The following is an 18,694-nucleotide window of genomic DNA, read 5'->3' as shown; positions in this document are numbered from 1 at the left end:
GCTAGTAGTTCTTTCTGCTTTTTTTCATGTGTAAAATGGGGACTGTTGTGAAAGCTAAATGAGATATCCACGCAAGGCTCTTGGTAGAGGGCCCAGGACATGGTGATTGGCAATAAAGGCTAGCCGTCAGCATTGTCACCACTTCGCAAAGAGTCAGGCGTGACTGAGCGACTTCACTTCACTTTCACTTTGTTATTCCTGGTGATTGGTCTAGATCCTTCCACTGAAGTGAAAGGCACTCTGTCTTCAGTGGAATTGGGGAATGTTCATTGGTTCAGATTCATCTTCCCTGAGGCTTCATGCCCCTGCCGCCCCCACTCATGCACCCCATGCTGGATCGATGCAGAGACTCTGTGATCGCCTGTGTGCACAGGGTTTACCTGTCTGCCACCCACCCGCCTCCGGTGGTGCGCTTCATGGATGCAGGGAGCAAGTCTGTCTGTCTTTTCACTGAGTGCTCCACACTGCACAGCCTTGGACATTAGGAACTCTCCAGAAACCTTTGGAAGTGATTTAAACATGATGATTATAATGACAATTATAGTAAAAGAAAGTGAAAGTTGCTCAGTCCTGTCCGACTCATTGCGATCCCAAAGTCCTATACGGTCCATGGAATTCTCCAGGCCAGAATACTGGAGTGGGTTGCCTTTCCCTTCTCCAGGGGATCTTTCCAACTCAGGAATTGAACCGGGTCTCCTGCATTGCAGACACATTCTTTACCAGCTGAGCCATAAGGGAAGCCCAATGTTTTCATGGTAAAATAAAGCACGTGTATGAAAAACCATGGAGAACTGTTTAGTTTGCTGGATTATTATGAGGCAGACACCCATGAGACCACCATCCACATCAAGAAATGGAACGTGGTTTTGTTTATTCAGTAAGTTAGACCCGGTGTATCTTTGAGTCTCTTTTACTGGGAAAATTCCACATTCATCCCTTCTTGGCCCTACACTTGGGCCTGGGCCCTGGGACAGTGGAGGTGCCTGCACTCTGGGTTTGCTGACTGCATCCTCATGGTGCTGTGTTTCGTGTTCCTCTGTCCTGGGACTTCCTGGCAGGAGGCAGCTGAAACCAGAGGCTCAATCAGACTCTAGTCAGGCATCTGGTCCCATCACTTCTTGGCAAATAGGTGGGGAAAAAAATGGAAAGAGTGACAGGCTTTATTTTCTTGGGCTCCAAAATCACTGTGGATGGTGACTTCAGCCATGACATTAAAAGACACTTGCTCCCTGGTAGAAAAGCTATGACAAACCTAGACAGCATATTAAAAAGCAGGGGCATCACTTCACTGACAAAGATCCGTCTAGTCAAAGCTATGATTTTTTCAGTAGTGTGTTTTTCATGTGTGGATGTGAGAGTTGGACCATAAAGAAAGCTGAACACTGAAGAATTGATGTTTTCAAATTGTGGTGCTGGAGAAGACTCTTGAGAGACCCTTGGAATACAAGGAGATCAAATCAGTCAGTCCTAAAGGGAATCAACCCTAAATATTCATTGGAAGGACTGATGCTGGAGCTGAAGCTTCAATCCTTTGGCTACCTGATGCAAAGTGCTGACTCATTGGAAAGGACTCTGATGCTCAGAAAGATTGAGGGCTGGAGAAGGGGACAGCAGAGGATGAGATGGTTGGATGGCATCATCGACTCAATGGGCATGAATGTGAGCAAATTGTGAGACAGTGAAGGGCAGGGAAGCCTAGCATGCTGCAGTCCTTGGGGTTGCAAACAGTCGGACACAACTGAGCAACTGAACCACAAAAATCAAACTCTGGTTGGTCCCTGTGGTGAGGCAGCCTGTAGAGTCTTGTTTCATTGATTTTTGGTCTCAGCTGCTGTTGTGGGGTGTACTGTGTCTCTCGAGACACAAGTTCAAGTTTCAGCCCTGATACCTGTGACCATAACCTTATTTGGAAAGAAGGACTTTTACAGATGTCATCATGTTAAGACGAGGTCATCCTGGATCAGCATGGGTTCTTATCCGATGACTAGTCTTCTTACAAGGAGAGGACACTTGGACACAGATGCACACACAGGGAAGAAATCCACTTGGCCATGGAGGCAGCGGCCAGGACGATGCGTCTATAAGCCAAGGAAAGCGATAGATGACCGACAGCCACCAGGAGCTGGGAGGGGCCTCCAGCAGGTAGCAGCCCTGCCCTTGCCTGGGTTTGGGCTTCTGTGCCCTGGAGCCGCTGCTGTTCTGAGAGGCAGAATCAAGCTTGTCAGCCAGAGGCTTGAATCTGGTCCTGTCCCTGCCACCGAGGACAAGTTGGGGAGCTGGGACAAGCCAGCCAACCTCCCCTTGGCTTGGTGTTTTCACCAGCAACTTCAGAGCCGTGTTCACACAGCCTCCTGCAGCTGTGCAAGGAGAAAATGAGAACGCCCTTGAGGCCTTCAGAGCGTGTCTGGCAGGCAGTGTGTTCACCAACATTGGGAAGTGGGGCCCCCATGGGGAGGACAGCCTACCAGGGCCACATGGCTCCAAGCCCGGATTCAGACCCTGGCTCTGGGCACTGGCTTTACTCTCTGGACCACTGACTTTGCTGCATCTTCTCAAGATCACACACCTGAGGAGGGCTCAGAATCCCAGAGTCATGCCAGATGGGCCACCAGGGACTCAGTCTCCCAGGGACAGGCCAGGAATCCCTGGATGTCACATAGTATGGGAAGCTGGCGGGGCTTGGCTGGAGGAATGAGAAACAGACCCAGGCCCAGACCTGTTGGAGAGGGTGTGCCAGGCCTTGTTCACATCCCAGGGGAGGGATGGGCCCGCTGGGCATCCAGTATTTTATTGGGACTGAAAGGAATAAGCCTTGTCCATGACTGGGCACAAAGTGAGTCTGGAAATGCCAGCCGCCTAGCCCCTGGGGCCCTGGGGGAAGCGGGTTTGGGAGCAGCCTGCTGACCAGGCAGAGGGGGAGCCCTGTCTTTGCTGTCCTGCGGTCCTACAAGCCGGGTCACGTGGGGACAGGCCTGCTCATTGCACTATGTGTTTCCCTGCTGATGGACGGGCGGATTATGTAAGACACTTGCAGAGTTGGAGGGATTAAGAAAGTCTGAAGTCATTACAGATGCTCTGACAGCCGCCGGCTGAGCCGACGCACGGGTTTCTGATTATGTCCTTTTAGAAGTTCACTGTCCTGAGGGATTTGCTGGAGGCACTTGACCTCGGAGCAGCTGTGAGGAGCCAGATGGGATCCTCTTGCCCTGCCCCGGGGCTCCATCCCTTTCTTCTGTGGGCCCTGCATCTCCATCCTATGGGAAGGACGCTCTTGTACCTGTACCCACCTTGCCTGTACCCACGCCTGGGGACAGGCAGCACCCACACATTCTCCAGACCACTGGTTTCTTAGGCCGTGCCTCTGTGCCTGGTACTGCCTGTCACTGTGGATGAGAGGATGATGGGTAATGTCCCCCAGCTGTCAATGGCCTGGAAGAGCAGCTATGGGAGGAGGAAAGGTACCGCCTGAGGGAGGAAGGGTCCGCCCTTCAGAGAGGCCTCTCCTGCTCGGCAGCCCCCCATTCTGACTGTTGGTGGTCTTTTGAGCACGTCCCCCTCCACTAGTGGTAGCTGTCTATGCCTTGACGCAGAGGTTCTGCCAGACCTCAAAGTCTGTAGCTCCAACCAGGCTCAGGCCTGCATCCATCCCCTCGCCCTGCCCTGACCAAGCCCTCACCTTGGCTGATGGTCCTCTGTCCTCCCAGCTCCCCAGGCCACGGCTGGCAGAGTCACCCGCAGCTCCTCTGCCCTCCTGGCCCCTCAGGGAGTCGTCCTCCCAATTAGTGTCTGTCCCCTGAATGGCCCCTGGCTCTGCCTCCTCCCGGCAGCCGCCCGTGGATTCCTGAATCACAGTGAGTTGTGGATGGACACGCCTGTCTCCAACCAGGTGACAGTCTCCCTGCCCTGCTGGGACTACCCAGACCAGTTTGTAACCAGGTGCTGTGTTGCCGAAGACACTTCATTCCCATGGGTTCCAGCTCATTGCTCCAGGAAGCCCTCCTGCCCTCAGGAGACAGGGTCGTTCCATGCGCCCTCAGTTCCTCGCCCAGCTCTTTCCCTCCGTCTAGAACCTGGGCTTCCCGAGGGCGGAGACCAAGTCTGTTCCTGTGCCCTTGAGATTCAGAAGGTGGGATGCATGAGTCAGATGTCCAGGGTTCTCTCTTTGAGGCCGGCCCTGGGGTTGGAAAGGGGGTGGGAGGCATTCTCATCCTCCTTCTGGCCGCCAGAGTCATTGTCCCAGCCCTGGAGTCCCAGCCCCATGTGGGGCTTTGTTGTCCCCCCAGTGCTGAGCTGGCACCTTCAGGCTTCATTATTCCTGCCTGGGCCGTGGGTGGTGCTTGTTTCATCTTTCCTGGAGGCGGGGGGTGGGGGAGGGGCAGCCAGCAGAAGGTTTGTCTGCTCTATGAGGCTCTGTGGTCAGCATTTCTGAAGGCAGCACGAGTGACTGTGTTGCCCTCGGCAGCCCGAGGTGCAGGGCTATGGAAGCACAGCCGCTCACATTCACTGCCGTGGTGCCCAGGACACAATGCTGTCCCAACTTTAGAGAGAACTCTGGCACCTGCTCGAGATCACAGGGCCAGGAAGCAGCGGGAGGCAGATCTGAAGCTGGGTGTCCGGAGAGCCCAGGGGGCCAGCACTGACCACGTGTCTTGGGGGGAAGTTGGAAATGAGACGCTCACAGAACTGGCTTCCCATCGCTGCTGTAACAGGTGACCATGTACACAGTGGCTTAAAGCCATACCATTTTTTTCTTTTACCCACTGGAGGCAGAACTCTGAAATGGGTCTTTGGGGATAGTTTCTTCTAGAGACTCCAGGGAGAACCCATTTTAAAAATTTTTCCAGCTTTTCCTTGGCTTGTGATCCCTCCTCCACCTGCAAGTCTGCAGTGCAGCATCTTTCCCCTGACTGTGACCCCCACTGCCTCCCTCTTATAGGGACTTTGTGATGGCATCAGGCCACCCAGTTGTTGACTGAAAAAAATGCACAACCTAAAAGGTGAGAATTATGCTTTATTTAAATGACTTTCTGAGGACTCAAGCCCAGGAGACAGCCTCTCAGTTCTGGGGGACTGCTTAGAAGAGATAAGGAAGGAGCCAGGATATAAAGGAATTTTTAAAGCAAAAACCAAGTAGAACATGAAAAGATTACTGTTAATTAAAGAAAACTAGACATGATTTTCCCAGTAGTCATGTACAGATGTGAGAGTTGAACCATAAAGAAGACTGGGTGCTGAAGAATTGAGGCTTTCGAGTTGTGGTGCTGGAGGACTCTTGAGAGTCCCTTGGACAGCAAGGAGGCCAAACCAATTGATTCTAAAGGAAATAAATCCTGAGTGTTCACTGGAAGAACTGATACTGAAGCTGAAGCTCCAATACTTTGGCCACCTGATGTGAAGAGCTGACTCACTGGACAAGACCCAAATGCTGGGAAAGATTGAGGGCAGGAGGAGAAGGGGACGACAGGATGAGATGGTTGGATGGCATCCCTGACCCAATGGACATGAGTTTGAGCAAGCTCCAGGAGATAGCCAAGGACAGGGAAGCCTGGCGTGTTGCAGTCCAAAGGGTGGCAAAGTGTGGGACACAACTTAGTGCCTGAACAACAGAGACACCTCAAGTGAATGGATTTAGCACTTTGCTACGTGTGGGAAGATGCAAGAGTCTGGGCTCACTGAAATCGTTCGTTTGATGTGCACCGTAATTATCTAGGGCCAGTGTCCTGTTCCCTCACCCTGAGTCCCCTCAGGCTTCCCAGCTGGGGCGGCTGCCATGGCCGCTGGCCTTCACGGCTGCAGCATCCTTTGTGACCCCTTGGACTATACAGTCCATGGAATTCTCCAGGCCAGAATACTGGAGTGGATGTGAAGGGAAGTGAAGGCACTGCCTTCTCCAGGGAATCTTCCCAACCCAGGGATTGAACCCAGATCTCCTGCACTGCATGCGGATCCTTCACCGTTTGAGCCACCAGGGAAGCCCAAGAATACTGGAGTGAGTAGCCTATCCCTTCTCCAGCGGATCTTCTAGACCCAGGAATTGAATCGAGGCCTCCTGCATTACAGGTGGATTCTTAGCCAACTGAGTTATCAGGGAAGCCCTTTCACTTTCTTTTCTTTTCAGGGCAGGTGACTTGCTTTGTCCACACAGGTCATCCAGGATAACTCCCGCCTAAGATCCTTAAGTTAGCCACTTTTGCAAAGTCCCTTTTGTCAGGTAAGGTGACACATCCATAGGTTCCCAGGACTACGATGGGGACAGCTACAGGGGCCATCCTTTAGCCAACCACAGCCCCTGTGGGCTCTGCCTAAGGAGTGACGTGTATCCTTGGCAATCAGAGTAGGGAGAGTGGAGGAGGGGTTCCCTGCTCTTAGCCTCCTTGACAAACGAGGGGCTTGCTTGGACTGAAAGGTCGAGCTCCCCAAGGTCTGGGCCGGGCTTCGCCGGTATGGAGCCTTGTTCAACGCTGTCTGCGAAGGGAATTAAAATTGCATCAGGCTCTGGCAGCTCCCGCTTTCGGCACTGGACAGTGACAGAAGGGGCTGCTTTACGGAGGGTTCATTAAAAATGAAAACATGATGCTGATTTCCAGCAAACCCAAATTACTTAGGCTAGTGTAAGTGGATGAATATTTCATGCCACAGTTTATCAAGCTCCCACCAAGAGCATCTCTCTGAATGCCTCCCCAAGTAGAGAGACTAAGGGGAACCCTCATTCCTGCCGCTGCCGTGAGATCCTGGGGTCATCCCAGGGCCAGCTTCGAGTCACTGGGCTCTGGGGGCTGCCCTCCAATGCAGCTGCCAGCACAGGGGTAATTACAGGAACCAGAGGAAAATAAAAATGCTGAGAGAGAAACAAGAGCAATCGCCTGGTGATGCTGTTCTTCTTGGGGAAGGAAATTAGAATGTGAACAATTTGGAACCTCTGCTTCTGACCTGCTCTTCCTCTCCCCTGCCACCTCACACATGTGCAGAGGCCTGTGGGTGCTAGTGGGGGTAGGAGAGCCCACCTGAGCCCCGCTTGTAATGAGTCTGGACCTATTGGCTGCAGGGGGGCCTGGACGTGGGACGCCTGTGACTGGCTCCCCATACCCCTCTTGGCTGGCCTTTCTCCCCTCACACTGCAGCTGTTGGAGCACCTCTGCCCTAAGAAGGGCTTCTCTCGTGGCTCAGTTGGTAAAGAATCTGCCTGCAATGCAGGAGACCCAGATTCAATCCCTGGCGGAGTAGGGACGATCCCCTGTAGGAAATGGCAACCCACTCCAGCATTCTTGCCTGGAAAATCCCATGGACAAAGGAGCTTGGTGAGCTACAGTCTATGGGGCCACAAAGAGGTGAACACGACTTAGTGACTAGACCACCACCACCACCCACCCTAAGAAACTGTACTAAGATCTGGTCTCTTTGCTTCCCCAGCCTGTGGAGCGAGAAACATACACCAGGCAGTCTGGGGCCACTTGGAGGGTAAGTTGCACCCTTATCCTCCACTGTTAGTGCCACCTTGTCACACGAAGGCCCCTCTTCATGAACTCGTGGGTAGCACAAGGCATTAACCTGAGAGGGTGGGTTATGTCCCCCAGATTGTGGATCATGTCCCCCAGATTTGTGTGCTGAAGTCCTAGCCCCCAGAATCTCACATGGTGGACCACTTGGGGATGGGGAGGTTAAAGTTAAATGAGGTCATTAGGAGATTTCCCTGGTGGGCCAGTGGTTAAGAATCCACCTGCCAATGCAGGGGACCTGGGTTCCATCCCTGGTCTGGGAAGACCCCACACGTCAAGGGACAATTAAGCCTGTGTGCCCAACTACTGAAGCCCGTGTGTTCTAGAGCCCATGCTCTGCAACCAGAGAAGCCACCACAATGAGATGCTAGAGAACAGTAACTAAGGCATAGCCCCTGATTGCCACAAATAGAGGAAGCCCACGAGCAGCAATGAAGACCCAGAGCAGCCAAAAGATAATAATAATAAAAAAATGAAAAAAAATGAAGCCGTTAGAATGGGCCCCAATCCAACAAGCCTGGTATCCTTCTCAGGGGAGTTTGGGCGCCGGCTCATGCATTCAGGGAGCACCCCGGTGAACATGGAGATGGCCCCTACAAGCCCAGGTGGAAGTCTGGATTGGGCCTTGACCTCTGCCTCAGAGAGAACCAGTCTGCTGACACCTTGAGTTTGGACGTCAGCCTCCAGAATCGTGAGGACTTACGTTGTGTAAGTTTCTGAGCCTGGTGGTTGGCTATGGCAGCCCCAGGACATGGAAGCAGCCATACCTTGTTCCTCTGGGAGGAAGGTGGGTGCAGGGGAAGTTGTGGCTGATGGCAATGCTGGGGACGAGAGAGGCAGCTTGTCCCTGACCAGCACCTGCGGGCATCCAGGTCAGTTGCCTTTCACAGCACTGGGCACTTTCGTTGTGCCCAAGCATCCAGAATGCATGCTCAGCTCAGCCAGCTCTCAGATCCCTGGTGATGCAGGCACTGCCATCTTCCCACCTGCCTAACACAGAGAGGGCAAGAACTAGCCCAGGGTCACACAGCTGACAAACAGTGGATCTGGGATTTGAAGGCAGGCCATCCAGTTCTGGGGGCTGTGCTCTCACAGGGAAGAATGAAGAATGTCCCTGGGAACATCTGTTGCCCAGGGAGGCAGAGGTGACTTGTTAGCTCAGTGGTGCAGACAGTCCCTGGGTCACCTGGGCAGTTGTCCAGGGCAGTGTGGACAACACTGTGAGTGGAAACCATTATTCCTGCCCTGAGGGTGAGGCCACCCTGGGATGCCCACTCAAACAGGCTCTAATTCCCTCCCTGCTAGAAAGAAGTGGTCCCTCTACCCATTTGTATTGTTTGTGTGGACAGCTCCCAGCTTCTGAAGAAGCCCACCCAGGAGCACGTGACCTCCCTCGGCATCCCCCCCATGCCTCCCCAATCTGAAATGAACCCCTCCAGATCTGTCAGATTGTAGGGGGCAGTTCTCAATGACAATTTCACAGTCTGCACAGGTGGGGCGTCTGAGCAGAGGGTGTTGGCATGTCGACAGAACAGCCGACACACTTCTATTCAGATACACCTGTTTACACTCTGGACAGTGAACACAGAGGTCCCTCTCCTGCTCCCACCAGAGCCTGGGGAAGGTCTGTTCACATTCCAGAGTAGAGACAAGGTCTCTCAGAAGGGATAGGGGGGCAGGGGTCCCAGTCGCCCTGTGGAAGCGCTGAGTCTCATAATTTGCTGCTCCTTCCCAGAGTGTAACCCAGGCAGCCGTGAGCTCAGTCAGCTGCGTTGCCCATGGGATTGTGAAAGAGCTACTCTGAGCACTGGCTTTGCTGTGAGCAATAAGCATTCTGTCTGTGTCAGAATACACGGCCACTGGGCCAGTTACCTAGCAAGTAGGGTAACATGTCAGACCCGTTGTATCTTCTGACCTAGCAGGCTGGTGATGAGAATGAAATGCAGTCAGTGACGAGGCCACTTGATGAAAGAGAAAGATGAGGGCTGGCGGGCTGGCTGCTGTGCTTGGGGGAAACTCCATGGGAATTGGTGTCGGAGCAAACAATGTGGTCAACTGGGTGATATGTGGTGCTTTCCTTTGTTGCTTGTGCTTGAGGAGGCTTGGGGAGGTGGTTCCGATGTCAGCTCAGTTTTCAAGGCCTGTGGGGTGCTGTTCACATCTGTCCCTTGTGTGCACAACCCAGAGGTTCAGTTCCTGAAGTCCTCAGTATACTGTCCAGGATCAGATTCATGCCACGGGCAGCCTGGGAGGTGAGACCAGGAGTCTATAATACATCTTGATGGCGTTATTTTCCGCAGCTTTCCCCTCTCTGTGGTCTTTTCATAATCTCTGGACTTGTTTCAGTCTTTTGGTCAGAAATCTAGGGCTCTAGTGACCTTGCTCTGATGTGCAATTCTGTCACTGCACCACAGCTAAGCCACTCTGTCGTGTCCGACTCTTTGAGACCCTATGGACGGAAGTCCACCAGGCTCCTCCGTCTATGGGATTCTTCAGGTAAGAATACTGGAGTGGGTTGCCATGTCCCCCTCCAGGGGATCCTCCAGACCCAGGGACTGAACCTGCGTCTCTTACGTCTCCTCCATTGACAGGTGGGTTCTTTACCACTGGCACCACCTGACTACACCATTATCTGGTGTCAAGTGGTGGAGATAGAAAGAGGAAAAAGCAACGGGGTTTTCCCTGTTTTTGGAATCACAGATCCAAACTGGAGAGGAAGTTTCTCCTCCATTGGGGTTCCTGTGGTGATCCTGCCAACACTGCTATGGGATTATTTGGGGGCTGAGGCATGAGAAAATAAAGGAGAGAAAGGACGTGGGCTCTACATTTGCTTACAGCATTTAGGAGGTTCTGTTCCCGCTTCTTGAGCCAGAATGAGAGGGCTGCCCCTGAAGCTATCTGTTTGTGCCAATGCTCACTTTTGGGTTGTGAGTTGCACTGTGTTCAGGCCAAGTGTACTAGAGGAAAAAATGGTGAATTCACTGCTGATTTTGTTATACTTTATTTTTGGCACACCACGTGAGATCTTAGTTCTCCCACCAGGGATTGAACCTGTGCCCCCTGCTGTGGAAGCCCGGAGTCCTAACCACTGGACTGCCCAGAAATTCCCCATGGTACTTAAAGGAAAAAAACCTGGTTTTCTTCCTCGATCTGTCTGCTCTATTTACTTTTCAAAGTCCTCTAATAACTGCTCCATGCACACGCCCAGGTGTTATAGTTGTGCTTAGTGGGAGAGACCAGATGACCTGTGCTTGTTTCAACTTTTTCGAAATTGAGATCCTTGTCTTTATCTTTTAGAGATAATTTCACTGCATGTAATTCTAGGTTTTTGATTCCTCAGAATTTTAAAGATGTTCATCTGCCATCTTCTTGCTTATATTGTTTTCAGTAAGAAATCTGTCATTTTAATTTTTGTGTGCATGCCACGTCTTTTCCCTCTGGCTAATTTTGGTCTTTTCTTTTTATCTTTGAAGTCATGCAATTTGATCATGGTGTAACTTTATCTTGTGTTTGAGATTCACTGATAACTCAGTTGGTAAAGAATCTGCCTATAACGTGGGAGACCTGGGTTCGATCCCAGGGTCAAGAAGATCCCCTGGAGGAAGAAATGGCAACCCACTCCAGTATTATTGCCTGGAGAATTCCACGGACAGAGGTATCTGATGGGCTACAGTCCATGGGGTCACAAAGAGTCCGACACAACTGAGTGACTAACAGACACATCTTGTTGAATCTGTGAGTTGGTGGTTTTTACCAAACTTGGAATATTTTCAGTCATAGTTCTTCAAATAGGTTTTCTATTCTCCTCTACCCGTTTGGGGATTCCAGTTTCACTGTTTACACTGTTTGAAATTATCCTCCAGCTTACACATCTGTTAATTTTTAAAAATTATTTTCTTCTTTGTGTTATGTCTTGTATAATTTCTATTGCTTTAAGTTCATTGCTCTTTTCTCCTGCAACATCTAATCAGCTATTAATTTCATTGGGTGTATTTTTCATCTCAGATATTGTGGTTTTCATGTCTAGAACTTTGAGTCTTTTAAAGTATTTTACCTGTTTCTGACTTGTTGAATATATGGAAGACAGTTGTAATAACTTTTTTCTTTTTTAAAATTCCTTTTTAGAGCAGTTTTAGGTTCATAGCAAATTGGGGAGGGGAACGTGCAGAAATCTCTGAGATTTCCAATGTACTTTGCCTGCCCTCCACATGCATAGCCTCCCCTATTATTAACATCACTCACCAGACTGGTACACTTTTTACCACGGAAGGAGAACCTACATCAACACATTGTTATTACCCAAAGTCCATAGCTTACCTTAGTGTTCACCCTCGTGCTATATACTCTGTGGGTTTGGACAAACGGGCAATGGTGTATATGCACCATTATAACCTCGTAGAGTGTTTTCACTGCTCTAGAAATCCTCTGTTCTCTGCCTGTTCCCTCCTCCACTCCTGGCAAACACAGATCTTTTTCTTGTCCCCATGGTTTTGCCTCCAATGTCTATATAGTTGGAATTGTCCCTCTGTAGCCTTTCAGATGTGCTTCTCTCACTTTAGCAATCGCATTTAAATTCCCTCCATATCTTTTCATGGCTTGGTATCTCATATCTTTTTAGCTCCAAATGATATTCCATAGTCTGGATGTACCAGTTTGTTTATCCATTCACTTACAGAGGGGCATCTTGGTTGCTTCCAAGTTTTGGCAATTATGAATAAAGCTGCTATAAATACCCATGTGCAGGATTTTGTGTGGACATAAGTTTTTAATTCGTTTGGGTAAATGCCAAGGAGCATACTCGTTGGATTTAGTTTGTGAGAAACCACCAAACTGTCTTCCAGAGTGGTTGCACCATTTTGTACCCCCACCAGCAATGAGTGAGGATTTCTACTGCTGCACATCTTCCCCAGCATTTGGTGTTGCCAGTGTTCCAGACTGTTTTTGTTATTCTAATAGGTGTGTAGTGGTATCTTATTGTTGTTTTAATTTGAATTTTTCTCATAACATAGGGAACATCTTTTCATATAATTGTTTTCTGTCTGTACACTTTTTTTTTTTTGTGAGGTGTCTGTTCAGGTCTTTAACCCATTTGAAAATAGAGTTTGTTTTCTTAGTGAGTTTTAGGAGTTCTTTGTATAAATAAAGCTATTGTGCTCCCATAAAAAATCATTAAGTAAGAAAGTAGAGTTCTTTGCGTATTTTGGATAACAGTCTTATCAGATGTGTATTTTCTTTCTTTTTCTTTTGGTGGCCATGCCCTGTGGCATGTGGGATCTTAGTTCCCTGACCAGGGATTGGGCCTACACCCCTACAGTGGAACAGTGGAGACTTAACCACTGAATTGCCACGGAAGTCCCTCAGTTGTGTCTTTTGCAAAAATTTTCCCTTGGTCTGAGCTTGTCTTCTAATCCTCTTGACATTGTCTTTCACAGAGCAAACGTTTTTATTTTAATTAAGCCCAGTTCATCAATTATTTATTTTACAGATCATGCCTTTGGTGCTGTAGCTAAGAAGTCACTGCCAAGTCTGAGCTCTTCTAGGTTTTCTCTTATATTTTCTTTCCGGAGCTTTATAGCTTTGTGTTTTACATTTAGGCCTATGATCCATTTTGAGTTAATTGTTGTGGAGGCTGTGAGTCCTGTGGCTAGAGTCTCTTTTCTTGTATATGGACATCCAGTGGTTCTGGCACCATTTGTTAAAGAGACTATATTTGCTCCATTGCCCTGACTCCTTTGTCAAAGACCAGTTGACTATATATATTTATGTGGGTCTATTTCTGGGCTGTCTATTCTGTTCCATTGACCTATTTGTCTGTTTTTCAGCAGTATCACATTGTCTTGGTTACAATGGCTTTATAGTAAGTCTTGAAGTTGGGTAGCATCAGATCTCCAGCTTTGTTCTGCTCCTTAATATTGTGTTGACCTTAATAACTTTTAAAATGTTCTTGTCTGCTAATTCCAACATCTATGTCAGTCACTGGGCTTCCTTGGTGGCTCAGATGGTAAAGAATCTGCCTGCAGTGCAGGAGGCCCAGGTTCCATTCCTGAGTTGGAAGGATTCCGTGGAGAAGAGAATGACTACCCACTTCAGTAGTCTTGCCTGGAGAATTCCACGGACAGAGGAGCTTGGCTGGCTACAGTCCATGGGGTTGCAAAGAGTCGGACACAACTGACCGGCTAACGCTTTCACTTTTTTCCATGTCAGTTCTTATTGGATCAATTTTTCTTCTTATTATAGGTTGTGTTTTCAAGCTTTTTTGCATGCCTAGAAATTTTTGATTGGATGCCAGACATTGGAAATTTGTGTGGTAGGCTGCTGGGTATTTTTTAAAAATAGGTCTAGAATATTCCTGAGCTTTGTTCTGAGATGCAGTTATTTGGGAACATTTTGATCTCATCAGACCTTCCTCTTAAGTTTGCTGGTGAGACCCGAAAATCAGAAACAATTACTCCTAGTGGTTACTCCTAGACCATATCAGCATTTTGTCTGGGGGAGTTAATCCCCATTACCGAGGTAAGACCCTTCTGAATGCTCTAGGCAAGCTTTCATGCTTTATGGGGATTCCCAGTCTGCTGGTGAGAATGGTAACAATCTGCTGGCCTGTGTGAGTACCAGGCACTCTTCCCACTCACATTTTTGGGGGCTATCTTCTACACCCGTGGGTAGTCTCCTTACCTATATACAGTGATAATTCCTTTGCTGGATTCCTTTGCAGATCTTCAGAGTTCTGTCTGCAGCTCTCTCTGCTCCAGTGTCTGTGCTGTGGTCTGGATTCTTAGCTCCGTCTCCTCTACTCAGGGTCCCCTGGGCTCTGCCCCTGTAGAGCAGGTGGGAGTGTTCTTTGGGTTCACCTGGTTTATTCCTTATGTCTCAGGGATTACTTTCCTTTGCTGCCTGATGTCCATGGTGTGACAAGCTGTTTCACATATTTTCCCCTTTATTTAGGTTGTTCTAGTCAGGAAGGTAAGTTCATTCTCCATTGTTTTACTTGGCCAGGTGCACAAATCTCTGCCTACAGACCATTTGATTAGAGTGGAAGTGCCTAGAAAATAATACCAACACTTATTGAGCACTTACAGCATACCAGAAATAGTTCTAAGAACATTCTCTTATCTATAGAACTTTCACATTCGTTCTCAGAAGTAGGCATCGTTGTTTTTTTGCAGGAGGTGACAGCCTTGCAGAGGTCACTCAGCTGTGAGTGGCGAGGTCAGTCCTAGGCAGCAGGACCCCATTGTCATCCTGCCCCATTAGAGGCTCGATGACAATTATGCTTCAGTAGGGAGTTCCGGAGGCTCTTCTCAAGGGCCCTTCCGGGACGGCGAGTGCTGTGTTTGAATTCAGTTTGACAGTCCTTTGTGTGGGTCTTCAAAAACTGACGTGACCTTTCTCAGAAAGCTTAGAATAGAATTCTGGTGAAAACCTTAATTTTGCCATTACTTTTTCCCTCCTTTCTCCCATTGTGTGCTCCTCTGCTGGTGTTAATTGTGCCCAGGCGTGGACATTTGAGGGGCCATGCAGGTCTAGCCGCAGTGGAGTCCCTCTCACATTATAAACAGGGGGCCTTTCTCAGGAGTCAGATGGTCCATCCTAGAGATCATGAGGAAAACAACCCAACCACGGCACACAGGTCTCAAGATGACTGGGGCAGCACAAGCCTGCTTCCCAGGAACTTCCCTGAGCCTCCCCAACTCAGTCCCTGCCCTTCCAGCCAGATTTGGTCAGGTACCTACCAGATCCTCCCTTATCCCTGCTCACCCGGGAGGGTGCGTGTCCACTCGTGTGTCTGTCTCCCCTCCTGGGCTGTGAGCACTTGGGGCAGAGGATGTTTCCTAACTTGAATTTTTATTCCTTACAACTGAGACTGTGCTCAGCTGTATTGGGTTCTCAGTGATGACTGAATGACTGAATAATGAGTGAATGAATGGCTCTCAGACTTGTGCCAATGAGGACATCTCAGGTTGTAAGTAATGAAGAGCCCATTTGGGATGACTTAACCATGGAGAAGGAAATGGCAACCCACTCCAGTATTCCTGCCTGGAGAATCCCAGGGAGGGAGGAGCCTGGTGGGCTGCTGTCTATGGGGTCACACAGAGTCAGACACGACTGAATTGACTTAGCAGCAGTAGCAGCAGCAGCAGCAACCATGAAGAGGGCTTCTCTGCTGCCTCAGACCACAATCTGCCTGCCCTGCAGGAGACCTGGGTTCGATCCCTGGGTCGGGAAAATCCCCTGAAGAAGGAAATGGCAACCCACTCCAGTATTCTTGCCTGGAGAATTCCATGGACAGAGGAACCTGGTGGGCTACAGTCCATGGGGTCGCAAAGAGTCAGACACAACTAAGTGACTAACACTTTTGCTTTTTCACTTCAACCGAGAAGAAACGCATCGTTTTGTGTTAGCACAGGTTCTGGGCCGAAGTGGGCTGCAGGCGCAACACCGTCAGGGTTCTACCTCCTCGGTTCTGTGATTCCCTTGGCTCTGTCTCTCTTTGTCCCTTAGCAGACTCTCATGGCTTTAAGGAAGGTGCTCCTGCCGCCCATGGGACAAGTTGCTCATCATTCACACCCAGAGGGAGAAAGATGGATGGAATGAAAGTCCCTCCCGTCCCTCTGATTGACCAGCTTGATTGGTCACGTGTCTGCTTCTGAACCTATTATAGTCAGTAAGGGAATTCTGTGTGCTGATTGGCTGAAATAATCACCATTGAGGAGGATGGCAAGCTGTGATTGGTTAATCGAGATCCATCCAGGATGAGAGAGGAATTGGCTTCCTGGGGGTCCATTGTGAGTGCAGGGGAGGGTGGACACCAGACCACAAACAGGGTCCTGTGGGAAGGAGGGGAGAGGTGACCTGTGTACCAGTGATACACTGAGGGATGGTGGGACATCCCCCACCTCGGGTCTCCCCCTCTTTGCCCCACACGAGCATTTCTCAGGTGCATGCCTGGAGGGTCATTGACACTGTGGCCTGGGCTGCGTGGGCCAGTCATAAGGGGAAGGGATTATAGTCACTCCATTTTAGAGATGAGAGAACAGAGGTGCAGAGAAGCTAGCACACTTGTGCAGAGTCGCCGGGCTGGTCACGGGGCTGGAACTGACACCTGCATGCACAGGACAGGCCAATTTGCCTAAGATGACCACTGAGGTCTTTTCTTTTTTTTTTTTTTAAAAAGTATTTATTTATTCTTGGCTGTGTCAGGTCTTAGTTGTGGTATGCAGGATCTTTCATTATGGAGTATGGGCTTTTCTCTAGTTGAAGCACATGGGCTTATTTGCCCTGTGGTATGTGGGATCTTAGTTTCCTGACTAGGGATCAAACCTGCATCCCCTACATTGGAAGGCAGATTCTTAACCACTGGACCACCAGAGAAGTCCCATCAGTCTTTTCAAGATGGGATGTTGTCTGTGGTGCACTGGGTCCAGCTCCATCCTATCTTCCCTCTGTCCCATCTTTCCCCCTTTCCCTCCCAGAGCCCAGCATCCTCAGCAAGCAGAAAGCACATGCTGCTCAGGTACCCTCGGCCACCATCCAGGGTCCTTGAAATGCAGGTGACCCTAACAGCCTGGACACCAGGACCACCACTCACCTGGCTGGGGTGGGGAGGGTAGAGCCATAGCCTGGGGTCTCCTCTGCCCCCATCCCCTCCCCTGGCACCCAATTCAACCCTGGCCTCATACAGGGCCGGATGCCCACAAGGCCCTCAGAAGCACACTGGTGTGGCTGATGGAGCTGAAGCCTCCACTGAGCACAAATAAGCTAACAGAAGAAAGAGATGAATCCAGGGATTAAGAAGATAGAATATTAAGAGAGCCTTGATGCTGAGGCTCCATGAACTCTATGAACAGGGCGTGTGGGAGTGTGGGCGTGTGGGAGTGTGGGGGAGAGGCACCCCTGGACCCTGTAGCTGAGTCAGGACCCCGGCCCCCAGCTGCCATGGAAACAGTCACATCAGAAGTGACAGTTCTCATTGGCAGCCTGCCCATCCCAGGCCCTGGGCCACACACACCCATCCACTGGCCAGATGTTTGTGGTGTGGGAGTGACAATGTGGCGGCCAGGCTGCCCGCATCCCCTTGTTCAATCCTTGTGACGGTCCTGAGTGTAGGCCTTTTGGTTTCCTGTTTCATAAATGAGACAGTGAAGCCTGGGAGAGGCCAAGTCGCCCATCAAGCGGGAGGATAGACCAGCTTTCCTGTTCCCAGACCTGCAGTCTGCACCCCTCTCCCTAAGCTGGATCACTGGGGGCTTCTTCAGCCCCACTGTGCTTGCCCTCCATCCTGCTCGGGATAGCGCAGGGCACGTGGCCGAGCGTCACTTCTGTCCCTGGAAACCAGGTGGCTCCTCCCCTCCTCGTCTCTCTCCCCATTGCTGTTTGCAGGCAAAAAGGGGCAGACAGCTGAGGCCCCTCTCCTCACTTCCTGCTCCAAAATTCAGGGCCTCCCTCCCCTCCTGGATCTGACAGGAGCAGCTGTGTTTGCCGCCTGTGCCCCTCAAATTCATCACCCCGTGAATGCCTGGAAAGAGGCAAATAAAAGTAAGATGATGTTTTTCATAAATAAGCAATGTAGCCACTCAGACCTGGTTTGGGCTGTCAGCTGAACCCCACTCCAGAGAGATATTGACGTTGAAATATTTGTGTATGTTCTCATGGAACATTTACTGTGGGGCTCTGGGCTCTAATAAAGCCTTTGTGTAAATTATTCATTATGGAATTCAGATGAAATGCCAAAAATCTGCCCACCAAGGGGCTGCCTTTTTTCTTGCCCTGTTTTTTCTGTTGCCTCTGAAGAGCTGGTCTTGGTTAGAATCTAATGCCACCAGCCAGGCAGGCGGTGTAATTATCAGGGAGAAATGAATGGATTAAGGGAGTCACGGTTCTGACCTTAACACTGGCATCTCTGCAAGGCAACTTGGCTTTTCTTGAGGTATTTTCTCTGCTGCCAGAGCCCATGCTAATGTCCTCTGAGCCACTGAGACGGTAGTTTTCTGGGGGCAATGGTAACAGTGCCCCATCTCCATCCTCCTGTCTTTGGAGGAGAAAATCCATTACTCCTGTTAGCATCGCCTGTTAAGGCTCAGGAGCCCCAGTCCAGGAGGTCCTCACATCTGCTTTGGGGGAGCTGGGCATTCTAAGGAGACCAAGACCCAGAGGTCATTGTGGGATGAGTTCTGTCCCCCTAAAGCCTTGAAGTTTTA

The sequence above is a fragment of the Ovis canadensis genome, chromosome 12 (assembly GCF_042477335.2).
Source record: "Ovis canadensis isolate MfBH-ARS-UI-01 breed Bighorn chromosome 12, ARS-UI_OviCan_v2, whole genome shotgun sequence".
In the NCBI taxonomy this organism is placed as follows: domain Eukaryota; kingdom Metazoa; phylum Chordata; class Mammalia; order Artiodactyla; family Bovidae; genus Ovis; species Ovis canadensis.
This window is presented reverse-complemented; position numbering follows the sequence as displayed.